Raw genomic sequence first — 17,133 nt, forward strand, 5'->3', positions numbered from 1 at the left:
AGTTCTTTTAAAGAAAAATTTCACAAGGAAAAATAAGAGAAATAGAAAATTCAGGCTATGAATGATAAACTTAAAGAGATCATTCAAAATCTGAAAATTTAGAAAGTCAAGAACGATCTTCACCTCAAACAGAGAACGTTCTTCACAAGCCTGAAGTTGAAATTCTTAAAAATGATTTAACAAACTTCATTAAAGCCACTAAAACTTTTCAGAGAATCATGGGATCCTAGGAGGGAATATTTGATAAAGCTGGACTTGGTTTTGATAAAACTCAAAAAACTAAAATGTATGAAAAAAAATTTGTTCCTAAAAGAAAATAGGGAAAATGCAAAATCAAATGTTCATATTGTGACAAAATTGAACATCTTGAGTTTGCATGTTATTTTAAAAAAGGGATGAAAAGATCTTCAGAAAAGAAGAACATTTTAGAGGCAAAGAATTTCTTTCTCAAAAACTGAAAAAAGAAGAACGTTCTCCAGCTGATGTAAAAAACGAAGAACGTTCTTCAGCTGATCTAAAAAAACGAAGAACGTTTTGGAGCTTTATCAAAACCAGTTGTAACCTAGTTCTTTAAACCTTTTTCAAAACAAACCACTAGATATTCCTCCTGGTAAAATTTGCTATTCTGAAACAACATTTAACACTAAGAAGGAATCAGATTTTAAGACTAACTCCTAAGAACCCAAGATCAAGTGGGTACCTAAAAATGATATAACACGCCATGTAGGATGGATCTCAAGATGTCAAGAAAAGGCCATGGTTTTTGGACAGTGGTTGCTCAAGGCATATGGAGGGTGACAAGGATTGCTTCATGTCATTTATCAAACAAGATGGAGGGTCCGTAACATTTGGAAACAATGATCAAGCCAAGATCAGAGGCAATGGAACCATAGGTAAAATAAATTCAGCCAAAATCAATGATGTTCAATATGTTGAAGGATTGAAACATAACCTTCTCAGCATTAGTCAACTCTGTGATAATGACTTTGAAGTTATTTTTAAACCAAACATATGTGAAGTGAGAATGGGAAATTCTGGAGAAATCATGTTTTCTGCATCCATAAAGAAAAATCTTTACATTTTATACATTGAAGAACTACCAGTTGAATCTTGCCTCATGTCCATAAATAAAGACAAATGGACATGGCATAAGAAAAGTGGACATTTAAATATGAAAACAATTTCAAAATTATCAAAATTAGATCTTGTTAGAGGACTTCCTAAAATAAATTTTGAAAAAGATAAAGTATGTGAAACTTGTGCAAAAGGGAAACAAGTCAAAAGTAACTTTCATCCAAAAGAGTTTATGTCAATTAAAAAACCTCTTGAACTACTTCACATTGATCTTTTTGGTCCCATCAAAACCACCAGTTTAGGAGGAATGAAATATGAATTTGTGATTGTTGATGATTTCTCTAGATACACATGGGTGTTATTTTTGAAACAAAAAGATGATGCTTTTGATGCCTTCAAAATTTTTTGTAAAAAAGTTCAAAATGAAAATGAATCCAACATCATCACTGTAAGAAGTGATCATGGGGGTGAATTCATCAATGCATCATTCAAAACATTTTTTGATGAACTTGGCATCTATCACAATCTATCTTGTGCAAGAACTCCTCAACAAAATGGAGTTGTTGAAAGGAAAAATAGAACGTTGCAATATATGGCAAGAACGATCTTGGAAGAATCCAATGTTGAATCGTGTTTCAATTAGAAAAATGGACATGGCATAAGAAAAGTGGACATTTAAATATGAAAACAATTTCAAAATTATCAAAATTAGATCTTGTTAGAGGACTTCCTAAAATAAATTTTGAAAAAGATAAAGTATGTGAAACTTGTGCAAAAGGGAAACAAGTCAAAAGTAACTTTCATCCAAAAGAGTTTATGTCAATTAAAAAACCTCTTGAACTACTTCACATTGATCTTTTTGGTCCCATCAAAACCACCAGTTTAGGAGGAATGAAATATGAATTTGTGATTGTTGATGATTTCTCTAGATACACATGGGTGTTATTTTTGAAACAAAAAGATGATGCTTTTGATGCCTTCAAAATTTTTTGTAAAAAAGTTCAAAATGAAAATGAATCCAACATCATCACTGTAAGAAGTGATCATGGGGGTGAATTCATCAATGCATCATTCAAAACATTTTTTGATGAACTTGGCATCTATCACAATCTATCTTGTGCAAGAACTCCTCAACAAAATGGAGTTGTTGAAAGGAAAAATAGAACGTTGCAATATATGGCAAGAACGATCTTGGAAGAATCCAATGTTGAATCGTGTTTCAATTAGAAAGTGATTAATACTTCTTGCTATATTTTGAATCGTGTTTCAATTAGAAAGTGATAAACAAAACACCCTATGAAATCTGGAAAAACAGAAAACCAAACATTTCATATTTTCATATCTTTGGATGTTATTGCTACATTTTAAACAAAGAAGATAGCTTGGGAAAATTCGATGCAACATCAGATAAAGCTATATTCTTAGGATATTCAACGGAATCTAAGGGATATCGTATTTTTAATATGAGAACTAAAACTGTTGAAATCAGTATGCACATTTTATTTAATGAATTTGAGGATCTTAAGTTAAAAAAGAAAGATGATGAGGAAGAAGAACATTTTGGGCAAACACAACATATCATTCTCCAGGAAAACGAGATTGATAAATAATATTCGTTTCAAACTCCTCCTAGAAGTTGGAAATTAATAGGTGATCATCCTCCAAATTAAATCATTTGAGATACAGCTGATGGTATTAGAACAAGAATGTCATTTAAAGATGATACAAACAGCAACATGGGAATGATATCTCAAGTAGATCCAAAATCCATCAAAGAAGCAATAATTGATCAATCTTGGATGAATGCGATGAAAGAAGAACTTCTTCAATTTGAGAAAAATGAAGTATGGACCCATGTTCTAGATCCACAAGATCAAACAATTATTGGAAAACGATGAGTTTTTAGAAATAAGCTAGATGAAGAAGGAAAAGTTGTAAGAAACAAAACAAGGCTAGTTGTTCAATGGTACAATCAACAAGAAGGAATAGACTATGATGAAACCTTTGCTCCAGTTGCAAGGTTAAAAGCCATACGAATCCTCCTTGCATATGCATCATATAAAAGCTTCAAACTTTTTCAAATGGATGTTAAAAGAGCTTTTTTAAATGAACAAGTTTATGTTCGTCAACCTCCAGGCTTTAAAGATCAAACGAAACCAAATCATGTTTTTAAACTCACCAAAGCCTTATATGGTTTAAAACAAGCAACTAGAGCTTGGTATGAAAGATTGAGTTCATTTTTTTATCAAAAATAATTTTTTTCGTGGAAACATTGACACAACACTTTTTAAGAAAACAAGTAAAAGTGATTTACTCATAGTTCAAGTGTATGTTGATGATATTATTTTTGGATCAACAAATGAAAAAATGTGTGAGGATTTTTCAAATCTCATGCAAAGTGAATTTGAAATGAGTATGATGGGAGAATTGAAATATTTTCTTGCTTTACAAATGAAACAACACAAAAATGGAATTTTCATTTGTCAAGAAAAATTTATCAAGGACCTTTTAAAAAAATATAAAATGAGTGAAGGCAAAATTATGAATATTCCCATGCACCCATCATCCTCATTAGATAAAGATGAAAATGGACAATCAATCTCTGAAAAGGAATATAGAGGTATGATTGGCTCATTACTTTATCTAACTGCAAGTATTGACATTGTTTTTGCAGTAGGCTTGTGTGCTAGGTTTCAATCTTCACCAAAAGAGTCTCACTTAACAGCAGTCAAAAGAACTTTTCGTTATCTCATAGGTACTACTGATCGTGGCCTTTGGTATAGCAAAAGTTCTCATTTTGATTTTGTAGCTTACTGTGATACCGACTATGCTGGGGGTAAAATGGAAAGAAAAAGCACAAGTGGTGCATGCCAGCTGGTCATGTAGGAAGCAAAACACAATTGTCCTATCAACCATTGAAGCTGAATATGTCTCATCGGCAAATTGTTGCTCTCAAGTCTTATGGATTAAGAATCAACTTGAAGACTTTTCAGTAAGGTATTCTCATATTCCAATATATTGTGATAATACTAGTGCTATTACTTTATCTAAGAATCCTATTCAACATTCAAGGTCCAAACATATTGAGATAAAACACCATTTTATTAGGGATCATGTGAGTAAAAAGGAGATTGAATTAATCTTTGAGGATACAAAAAATCAGTTAGTTGATATCTTTACAAAGCCACTTGTTGAAGAAAGCTTCAATTCCATCAAAGAACGATTAAAAATCCTGGTCAGGATCGTTCAAATTGAATCCAGATCATTTTGGTCATAACGAAGAACATTCTTCGTTTTTAGCTAGTTTTGTCAAGCCGCTCAAGAACGATCTTTGTTCTTCACCATCACTAACTTTCAAAATCACTCTTTTTCATATGAAACGTCTGCTACTTTTTAAAAGTAACGGCTACCCATGCTTTACCCAGCTACATAATTTCTCTTTCCTCCTTCCCAATGCTCAACTGCCCTATCAAGTCAATCACACGTGTGACACTCCATCCACTTCTTAATCAACTGCAAACAAATCAAAACGATCATTTTCTCATTTTTTATATTTAAAAAAAAAAAAAAAAATCTGCAAAACTCATCTCTTATCTTCCTCTTCATCAAGCTTCCATTATTTTTCAAACATGGCTCATACAGAAACTATGGCACACAAAAATCCCAAATCACCATCATCATCCTTTTCACCTTCACCATCTCTTGTTCGTTCACCAACTCTTCCACCAAGAATAACACCTCCACACTCATCCTCAGAGGAAACGTTCTCAAACTATATGTCTTCATCTCCGGAATCCGGTCCTCAACCTATCTCAACTGTGCTTCCTCCATTATATCAATGTCCTCCCCCTGGCATTAGTCAATGCCCACCCCATCTTAAAAAAACTCAAAACCCCAGTACCAGCACTTCATCTTCTAGACGAAGATCAATGTGTGTTCTAGCTGGCATTGTCACTTCTAAGAACACAAAAATGGATACCTCAATCCATACCATCTCTAATGATGATGATGAGCCACCTCAACATATTCCTCAATCATAAGTTGTTCCCACAACACAACCCTCCAAACCAACGTCCCCAGACATACCAAAATCCCTAAAAACTTCAAAAACCCCAGCAACTTCAAAAACTCATTCAAAATCCCCCAAAATCTTCTTCCAAACGTCCTCCAACCAAAGTCACACCCTCTAAATATAAATAAAAAACTCCTAAATCTAAATCTCCCTCAACACTTTCATAGTTTTTGGCCTCCTAAAAACTCAAAAATCCTAAAAGAAACAACCACCTCAACAACGTTCTTCGTCTCCACTCTCACCTCAAGAATGTTCTTCATCTCAACAAACACCTCAAGAACATTCTTCGAATCCACTCCCACCTCAAGAACGTTCTTCAAACAAACTATCAGCCCAAGAACGTTCTCCTCTTCAGAATCTAACCAAAAAACCCACAAAAACTTACAAAACAACAAACATTAAAACCTCCACCAGCCATTCTTCTATCAAAATTCGCATTCCACCTCTGATTTCCTAAAAAATTCAAATACTTTATTCTGAAAAATGGGCTCAACGTCCTATTGGCATTGGGCGAGTTTTTTATTTTGAAAATCTTTAAATATAAGGCGTCTCCATTCAGCATCATACTGATGCACTTGGCTAGACTGATTTCCTCAAAATATCTGATTGCTATTACCCATAAGTCATTCACGCCTTCTATTGCAACGCTGAAGCATTTGCAGACAAATCTCTCATAGGCTCCACTTTGAAAGGTATTGAAATTCGTCTTGACCCTTTAATTTTGGTTGAAATTCTGAAATTACCATCTGAAGGATTAACAATCTTTGGAAAAAATTGTTACACAGCCTTATACATCTCAAAAGAAGAGGTGTTCCAAGAGCTGTTTATTGATGGATCAACTAAACATCTTTCAGCTGATCTGAAACACCTTCCCAAAATTTTCAATAGCATTAGCCAACACAATATTTTACCCCACTGTGGCAGCCATGAATTTGTTTCTGATAATGATGTTCTAGTCATCTATCACCTTCTTCATTGTACGAAGATCAATCTACCACATCTGATAATCCAGCGCATGATTGTTTCCATCCAAAAAGACTATAAGAGAAACATTGTCCCGTATAGCATGGTTTTGACAAACAAATTTAGACACTTTCAAATTCCTCTCATGATTGAATCCTCCATCATCAAGATTTCAAAATTCTCGTCTAAAAATATCTCCTATATGAAACAGATCCCCGCCATTCCATCCTCACCCCAATCTGCCATCAATCCATCTTCCACCAACAAACGAAAAAGGTCTGCACGAATCTCTAAAACACACAACCCAACTGAACCTCAAGAACGTTCTTCATCGCAACCAAATGCTGAAGAATGTCCACCGCTTCCAAATGTTTTCCAAAATTTGAATCTTGATGCCTCTACACTTTCATCATTCACAAATCCATCTTCTCAAGACAATTTATGTCCTATACTTCCAGTTCAACACACTTAAAAAATGTTTCCAGTTTTTGTCTCCCCCCAAAAAACTACATCTTCATCACTCTTTGGAATAAGTCAATACTTGGCTTTTCCTAATTTGGATACAGTTAGCCCCTCTATTCCCCATCACTCTACTCCCAACTCTCTTCCTCACATCAATACTACTTTTGCCAATCTATCCACTTTTTGCACCTTTGTTGCTCCTTCCCAGAGCACTCTTATTGATGATCATCAGCGTCCCTCCAAAAGGACCAAACTGGAAAAGGAATCCTCAATAGCTTATAAGAACATTCCCAGTATTTTTGCTGCTCTGCGAACTATCATTGCAAGACAAGCTCATCAGGATAAAGAGCAAGCAATTCTGAGGGACTGCATAACAAATCAGGTTGCTCCCAAGTTTGGTCTCGAACCACCTGTGCCTAATTCTTCTCCCACATTTCCCAAAGTTCCTCAACCTTCTTTATCTCCATCATCTGGAGCATCTTCACCTTCTTTGTCCTTCTGATTTTCTTTTTTTTAGCTTAGCTCTCCTATTCCTTTTTGCTATGACAAAGGGGGAGAAGTGTCTTAGATTTTAAAACTGATATGTAGCTATTTTTTATATATATATATCTACTTGTATTTTTTTGTTTTGAACCACCCTATAATGATCAAAGAACTTTTTTGTGACATTCATGAAAAATCATTATTTGGTTCAAATGTTTAGCGCATATTGAGGGGGAGATTGTTTTGGAAACTCTTTGAATTAATATTAGAATCAAAATTAAAATCTAAATTAACATGTTTGTCATCATCAAAAAAAGGGGAGATTGTTAAGACAAAATCTCAAATTAATGTTTTGATGATAATTAAACAAAAGGTTAATTAAGAATTCTAATTATGATTCTAAGTGTATTTGTATTTAACATGTGCATTTGAGTGTGTTAAAACAAGTTAGGTATAAAACAAGATCATTCTTCATGAAAAGTACAAAGCAAGATCATTCTTCAAGTGAGGCAAATGCAAATACAAATTTACATGCTGTAAAGTACACTAAAGTTGTACTTTCAATCAAGACCTGCACATTTGACTTAAAGACATAAATCATCTCAGATCACTGACAGAACCACAAAGTACAAATCAACTCATCTCCAAATTCGAAGATCGATCTTGGATGACAAGAATGTTCCTGGTTTCAGCTTGAACACTCTTGCTTTCTTGCTTGATCTTATCCATGACAGCTAGCCTTATTTCAACAGATAAATGAGTTGTCCTAAGCTCTCTTGAAGCCTAGAAATACAGCTTCAAGATGAAGAACAAAATACAACTCAAAGTGTCAAGCAAAGTATCAATCATTCAATCATACTCGAGTGTCTCAAAATCATTCTTCAGCTTGCAGTTTTACTCTTTATGTTGTGTTAGAATCAGTAATAACTGAGTTCTAATTATAGAATCTATTTCTCAAACAAGAGTATAGAAATACCCAAATTCTAACATTCTCAAAATCATTATTTTGTAACTCAAGGCTACATTGTTAAACATAGCTTGAGTAGTGTGTAAAAAATCATTTTACACTACTAGAAAAATAGGATTTAGCGTCGGCCAAAAGCCGACGTTAATAGGTCAAAAGCCGACGCTAATGGTGATTTAACGTCGGATTAGCGTCGGTGTCGGGCCTAGACTAAAACGGTCGAAGCTAATGGCTAGCATCGGCCAAACACCATCCGACGCTATCGTAGCGGCGACCAGGCCTACGCTACGCCGACACTATGAACAAATTTGAAACATCTGACGCTAAATATGTCAGTTGACACGTCAGCTAGAGGAAAAACGTTTGCGTCGGATGGTCGACGCTAAAGTGAACAAAATATTTGCGTCGGATGGCCGACGCTAACTGTAAGACCCATAATTTTAAAGTACACTTTATGTATTTTATATGTTTTAGATTTTGGCTCGGAGGCTTTTTAGCCAAAGTTAATAATATTATGGAGTGTATAGGATCAAAAAGTTATTTTGACCCCGTTTAGAATTACTCGTCGATAAATAAATTTAAATTAAGTGCGGTAAATCCTTTACGGAGAATTTAATGCGTTACGGGTGAAATGGTAATTTAACAAATATCTAGATATTTTGAGATATTTGTTAAGTTATATTTAATATATATATATACTTGGAGAGAATAGAAAGAAAGGAAATTAGAAGGAAGGAAAAGGAAAAGAAAAGGTTATATAAAGGAAAGAAGGAAATAGAAAGGAAGGAAAAACAAAGAAAGGAAAAAGGAAGGAAAGAAAATTCAGAATTCCATCTTCTCCCTCCTTCTCCCATTTTCATTTTCGTTGCTTTTCTTTCTTCAAGACTAGTAACCCAAGGTTGGGTGAGTGCTAGAACAAAGATTTCGCAACTCCACTCTTCCTCTTTGAATCGAAAACGAAGAAAACCGGTATTTGAGATTCAAACACAAACCCCTCCGTTTCTTCTAGATCCAAGCTTCATTTCGCGAAGAGTTAGAAGGGAAAGTTGCTCACTACTACGCTACGGTGCTAGGGGACCAATTTGGAGGCGATGTTGCGAGCGGGGACTTTTACCGGATTTGCTCACGGTACCGGAAACGCACGTTAGAGCTAACGCGAAGGTAATGGCTCCTTCCAAACTTTTAGTTTGCATCTAGGGCCTTATCTGTGGTTGTGTGGAAACGAATTTTGTTAGGATTGGAGTATTGTTTTGGGAAAAATGAATTTACCTCACGTATGTAAGATTTTGAATAAATGAAACTTGTGTGTTTTGAGTAGTGGATTGTGTCGATTTGTGTTCGTTGTTTTTGACATGCTCTTAATTGATATTGATGAAATTTGATATGTGTATGGTTGGATCTTGTGAATAAATGAATTGATGTGTTTTGATGTGGGTTGAAAGTATGTTTGAGTTTGTTTTGGTGTGGAATTTGAAAACCATTAAGTTAAACGAGGATTAAGAATGGGGAATCTCTTAATGTCTTGTTTACTTAATGTGTGTTTGTTTGTGAAAAATCGTTTAAGTTAACTGGGCGTTAAGAATGGGGAATCTCTTAATGTCTCGGTTACTTAATATTTGTTTTTGAAAATCGTTTAAGTTAACTGGGCGTTAAGAATGGGGAATCTCTTAATGTCTCGGTTACTTAACATTTTGTTTTGAAAACCATTTAAGTTAACTGGGCGTTAAGAATGGGGAATCTCTTAATGTCTCGGTTACTTAACATTTTGTTTTGAAAACCGTTTAAGTTAACTGGACGTTAAGGAGGGGGAACCGCTTAATGTCTCGGTTACTTAATATTTTGTTTTAAAGAAAAATCGTTTAAGTTAACTGGGCGTTAAGAAGGGGGAATCTCTTAATGTCTCGGCTACTTAATATTTTGTTTTAAAGAAAAATCGTTTAAGTTAACTGGGCGTTAAGAAGGGGGAATCTCTTAATGTCTCGGTTACTTAACATTTTGTTTTGAAAACCGTTTAAGTAAACTGGGCGTTAAGAATGGGGAATCTCTTAATGTCTCGGTTACTTAATATTTGTTTTTGAAAATCGTTTAAGTTAACTGGGCGTTAAGAATGGGGAATCTCTTAATGTCTCGGTTACTTAATATTTGTTTTTGAAAATCGTTTAAGTTAACTGGGCGTTAAGAATAGTACAAATACATGCAGACATGGATGTTTATGCATTTTAAGGTTTGGATGTGTGTGCTGTGTGCGTATTCTTCAGCTCGAGTGAATTAAGTCAAATGACAAAAGAAAGACATGAAGTCAATATTTATCCAAGCTATTTAACATTCATAGGCTAAAATTATTTAATATCTAGGTTCCCTTCAAATTCAGTAGGACATTTGGCAGGCTATTTCTGTGTCATCAGTGTTAAGTTCACTCGGTAGAGGCTATTTCTAGTTTGAAGAAAATCAATGTGAAAATTTCTCATTCATGAAGCATTTTCCTCCTTGTATGCCATATGACCATGGCCTACATAACGAGCTACAACAATACATTCCAAAATCTTTGAAATTATAATTACCACGAAAAATATCCAACTTGACTGTCTTTGTTCCTTTGACAACTTTTGCACCCTTGCAAGACCTGCAGAAATTCTGATACCAGTAACAAGATTAAAAGTCATCAATATATTCCCAAAATTTCATACTTCATATTAGTATGAAAGACCATCATATCCATAAGATACAGGTAATGATTATAGTGTCATTCATTGCATGATTTTATTTACAAAAATTTATGGTAGACTGAACAAATAACTGCAGACTGCAGTGTAAATGGATACAAGAACAATTAACAAATTACGTAAAAAAATTTGCGATCAATTCATTCCGTTTTTCCCTTTTTGGAGGATAAATTTACATATTTAAATTATGTGTCAGATATAAGAATACCCTATCCTATCCATCTGGAAATCTTAGTTCAAATCCTTCGATACTGGGTGAAAGATGCCCCTTTTTTTCATTTATTACGGTTGTTTGTTTATAATTTTTGTAATTGGAATAGTTTTATTACTACCAAAAAATCGATTTATACTTTTTCAAAAAGTAATCCAAGATTATTCTTGTTCCTCTATAATTTTTATGTATGGGAATATGAATCTATCTTCCTTTTTCTACGTAATAAATCCTCTCATTTACGATTAAAATCTTTTAGCGTTTTTTTTGAGCGAATTTTTTTTTATGCAAAAAGAGAACATCTTGTAGAAGTTTTTGCTAAGGATTTTCCATATACTTTAAAATTCTTCAAGGATCCTCTCATTCATTATGTTAGATATCAAGGATATGTGTTAATTAGGGGATTGAGAACTCCATTCTGCTTTCATTTTTAATTGGCTAAGTATTGTATGAACTTTTCGCATATTGAAAATCCTGATAAGGTGCATGCTTAGTTGAAAAGTTATTTTAGCATTAAAAACTTAAATGTTATGTGTTAACTGTTATTTTCGGTTGGTGACCTTTACAATTATTGTGGAAATCTAGGTTTTGCCCTCAGATGAGAGTTAGGACGATCCTACCGGTTCGTATCCTACGGACGGGAATGGAGATGGGAACGCTTGACTGCAGCTACGTTAGGAGGATCTCACGGGGCGCGTGGAGATCACTCAGGGTGTTTAGTTGTTTTGTAAAATGATCAGACTAGGTTGTCACAGAGGGAACGGATGTCTTTCTTTTGGATTGCGTTTATTTTTAAGCTGGAAGACTGTACTACTTTTGTTATCTATATATTTTGAATTCATTGATTGAGAATTTTTCCGCTGCTCGTAAATTCTGTTGACTTATTTGTCGTTGTATTACGACTCAAATATTATCCAAACGTGTGTTACCTTATTTATTTCTTTGTTTTATTTTAATTCCTTTTGAAAAAAAAATACACTCTCGCTTTGAAAAACGGGGTGTTACACTAACGTGAACAAAATATTTGAACAAAATACATGCGAATAATCAATTATACCACACTTTTCTATTTTGTCTACCTTATGAAAATACTACAACATGTGAGAGTAAAAGCTATGATTCAAATTTGTTCACAGAAAGAATGCAGTTTTTCCAACCAATTTTAGAGCACGGATGGTTTTAAAGTGTTGCCAACATGATAATTGTGGCTAGTAGCAATCCACAACTGATAACAATGTAGCAAATACAGTTGGTTGGTGACAAACTAACAATCATAAACTACCAACATGGTTCCCATAAACAGCTCAAAAAATCAGGAGTACCAACTGTAACACCCCGTTTTTCAAAGCGATGGTATATTTTTTTTTTTTTCAAAAGTAATTAAAAACAAACAAATAATTAAATCAGGAAATGCCTTTGGATAAATAATTGAGTCATTATAATTTACAAGCAGCGGAAAAGTTTCTCCAATTATAAATCCAAAACATTTACACAACAACAAATAGTACATGGAACCCATTCAAATAAGAAGTCAAACTGACAATATTAGTATAAGTACAGTTTTCCAAACTAAAAATACTCCAATCCAAAAAGAAGGACACCTAGTCCCTATACATCATCCTAATCTGATCATCCTACCAAAAAGCTATACACCCTGAGTATCACCACGCGCCCCGTGAGATCCTCCTAACGTAACTGCAGTCAAGCGTTCCCATCTCCATTCCCGTCCGTAGGGTACGAACCGGTAGGACCGTCCTGACTCTCATCTGAGGGCAAAGCCCAGATTTCCACAATAATTGTAAAGGGTCACCAACCAAAAAAAATAACAGTTAACACATAACAATTAAGTTTTTAAATGCCCAAAATAACTTTTCAACTAAGCATGCACCTTAAAAGGGTTTCCATATGCCAAACATGCATAAACAAGGTTGAGAAATGAAGTTTTTAACAAAACAACATTGTTGTATTCGAATACAGCATCTCTGTATTCGAATACAAGGCTGTTTCAGCATTCAGCAAAAAAAACAGCATGTCTGTATTCGAATACAACAGTCTGTATTCGACTACACAGCAAGTCAGTAGCAAAATGTATTCGAATACAGCAGTCTGTATTCGACTACACAGTAAGTCAGTGGCAAAAACAGCATGTCTGTATTCGAATACAACAGTCTGTATTCGACTACACAGCAAGTCAGTAGCAAAATGTATTCGAATACAGCAGTCTGTATTCGACTACACAGTAAGTCAGTGGCAAAAACAGCATGTCTGTATTCGAATACAACAGTCTGTATTCGACTACACAGCAAGTCAGTAGCAAAATGTATTCGAATACAGCAGTCTGTATTCGACTACACAGTAAGTCAGTGGCAAAAACAGCATGTCTGTATTCGAATACAACAGTCTGTATTCGACTACACAGCAAGTCAGTAGCAAAATGTATTCGAATACAGCAGTCTGTATTCGACTACACAGTAAGTCAGTGGCAAAAACAGCATGTCTGTATTCGAATACAACAGTCTGTATTCGACTACACAGCAAGTCAGTAGCAAAATGTATTCGAATACAGCAGTCTGTATTCGACTACACAGTAAGTCAGTGGCAAAAACAGCATGTCTGTATTCGAATACAACAGTCTGTATTCGACTACACAGCAAGTCAGTAGCAAAATGTATTCGAATACAGCAGTCTGTATTCGACTACACAGTAAGTCAGTGGCAAAAACAGCATGTCTGTATTCGAATACAACAGTCTGTATTCGACTACACAGCAAGTCAGTAGCAAAATGTATTCGAATACAGCAGTCTGTATTCGACTACACAGTAAGTCAGTGGCAAAAACAGCATGTCTGTATTCGAATACAACAGTCTGTATTCGACTACACAGCAAGTCAGTAGCAAAATGTATTCGAATACAGCAGTCTGTATTCGACTACACAGTAAGTCAGTGGCAAAAACAGCATGTCTGTATTCGAATACAACAGTCTGTATTCGACTACACAGCAAGTCAGTAGCAAAATGTATTCGAATACAGCAGTCTGTATTCGACTACACAGTAAGTCAGTGGCAAAAACAGCATGTCTGTATTCGAATACAACAGTCTGTATTCGACTACACAGCAAGTCAGTAGCAAAATGTATTCGAATACAGCAGTCTGTATTCGACTACACAGTAAGTCAGTGGCAAAAACAGCATGTCTGTATTCGAATACAACAGTCTGTATTCGACTACACAGCAAGTCAGTAGCAAAATGTATTCGAATACAGCAGTCTGTATTCGACTACACAGTAAGTCAGTGGCAAAAACAGCATGTCTGTATTCGAATACAACAGTCTGTATTCGACTACACAGCAAGTCAGTAGCAAAATGTATTCGAATACAGCAGTCTGTATTCGACTACACAGTAAGTCAGTGGCAAAAACAGCATGTCTGTATTCGAATACAACAGTCTGTATTCGACTACACAGCAAGTCAGTAGCAAAATGTATTCGAATACAGCAGTCTGTATTCGACTACACAGTAAGTCAGTGGCAAAAACAGCATGTCTGTATTCGAATACAACAGTCTGTATTCGACTGCGAAACCTTTGTTCTAACACTCACCCGACCTTGGGTTACTAGTTTTGAAGAAAAGAAAGCGACGAAAATGAAAACGGGAGAAGGAGGGAAAAATGGCTCGCGGTCACAGAGGAAGAAGACGATGGATTCAGTTTTCTTTCCTTTTTCCTTTCCTCTATTCTCTTTCCTTTCTATTTCCTTTCCTTTCTTTTCTATTTCCTTTCCTTTCTTTTCTATTTCCTTTTCCTTTCCCCTCAATCAAACATATATACATAAATATATATAATAAATATAACTTAACAAATATCTCAAATCTAGATATTTGTTAAATTCCCATTTCACCCGTAACGCATTAAATTCTACGTAAAGGATTCATCGCAGTTAAATTCAATTTATTTATCGACGAGGAATTTTAATTGGCATCAAAATATCTTTTTGATTATAAAACTCCAAAATATTATTAACTTTGGCTTAAAAGCCTCCGAGCCAAAATCCAAAATACACCAAAAATACATAAATGGTACTTTAAAATTATGGGTCTTACACCAACAATGTAAAATAAATTATAGATTGAGGTGTAAAGGGGGAAAAGTTCATAAAATAAAAACGACTAAGGATTTCTGTCTAAAAGAACATATGAACTAGAGATTATGAGAATATAAAGACAACAAAAGAACAAATGATTACCAATCTAACATAGATTCTAAACTAGACCATATCCATAATTATCATGAAAGAATGAGTAAACAAATGGACATATACAAAAAAAATCATAATGACCTCGAAATTTTTATCAGGGAGAAACAAAGCTTTGAATTTTTGTAGATATCATCTAGTCTAGCCACAAAATGCGAGTTCTTTTAAAGCTGCCATAAAGGACCACCATCTTTTATTGGAGTATGCAATTCGTGAACTCTTCAAGAACAAAAGTCATATTTGCATTGAGGTTGATATCTGCAAAAGAGCATATAATTAACATGTGTCTTGTTGCCACTGAAATTCACAATTTAAACCTTTTGCCTTTCAACTTTTGCAAAATGAATATCCAAGATAATCCACTGCAAAACAGACACAAGCAAGTACTATTTATAGATAAAACTCTAGAACATTAGCTATTATTCCTACTTGAAGAAAATATACATACAAACATACAATAATCAATACTTCCTTGGACATCAGCTAAATTATGATATGAATGTACAAAAAATATTTTAAAAAAAAAATTAAAAGGATATTGATCTTACTGCTCGCTTGCCATTGAAACAGATTTCAATACAAACACAGTGTAAAGCATAAACCCAACTGTTTTGAGAAAGAAAAGGATTTGCTAAATGTCTTGAGTAGTGGACACGAAGTGGCAAGTCCAAGGAGTAGTGGAAGCAATTTATGCAGGGTGTGTCCCTGTGATAATTTGTGACAATTAATCTTTGCCTTTCCTACAAAATCATAATTGATATAAAAAATGTTCTCTATATTATTCTCAATTAATTTAGAATGAATCAACAATCAACTACAAGAAACTTTATCATTTTGTTGACAAAAAAGAAAAGACCTAAAATTGACTGAACAAAGTGACCCATACAAATTAACTCATTATTTCTCTCTTATTTTTAACAAGCCAAACAATTTTATTGATATAAAAGATGAATATAGCACAAAATCCAACAATTCAAATAATTGAAATCAACACCTATATAACAAGAAAAACCCACTAATACTACCAAGAAGATTAATGAATTACCAAGAAATTAACTCCACTAATTTGGTTTATTTTTGAAAGTTGTGGGAAAGGAATTATTCTATTTTGGAAAACTTGACTTAGGCTTTGTAACACCCCGATTTTTAACAGCGCGAGTGTATTTTTTTTTCAAAACAAATTCATAATAAAAAAGAAATAAATAAGGAAATACTTTTGGATAAATATTTAAGTCGTAACACAACGACAAATAAGTCAACAAAATTCACAAGCAGCGGAATAGTTTTTGAAATATGAGTCCAAAGTATTTACACAACAGCCAGTGATACATGGAATCCATTAACATAAGATGTCGTGCTGACAATATTAGTAAAGATACAATCTTCCAATTTAAAATAAACGCAATTCAAAATAAAGACATTTGTTCCCTCTATGTCAACCTAATCTGATCATTCTACCAAAAAAAAACTATACACCTTGAGTGATCTCCACGCGCCCCGTAAGATCCTCCTAACATAGCTCCAGTCAAGCGTTCCCTTCTACATTCCCATCCACAGGATACGAACCGGTAGGATTGTCCTGACTCTCATATGAGGGCAAAGCCCAGATTTCCACAATAGTTGTAAAGGGTCACCAACCAAAATTAACAGTTAACACATAACATTTAAGTTTTTGAATGCACAAAATGGCTTTTAATAGAATCAATTTGGGAATCGATTTGTCAAAATGGCTGAGCTCCTATAATGAATCCAATCGATTGCCAAATCGATTTTTTTTTAGGAATAGCTTTTAATAGAATCAATTTGGGAATCGATTTCCCTGCATGTTTTTCTTAAAACTACATAAACTAACTCAATCACATTCACACACAACTCCAAAACATAACACTTAGCAATTTCCACACAATCACCACGACAACTTGAGTTTCGAAA

Source organism: Cicer arietinum, chromosome 8 (assembly GCF_000331145.2).
Source record: "Cicer arietinum cultivar CDC Frontier isolate Library 1 chromosome 8, Cicar.CDCFrontier_v2.0, whole genome shotgun sequence".
Taxonomy (NCBI): Eukaryota; Viridiplantae; Streptophyta; class Magnoliopsida; order Fabales; family Fabaceae; genus Cicer; species Cicer arietinum.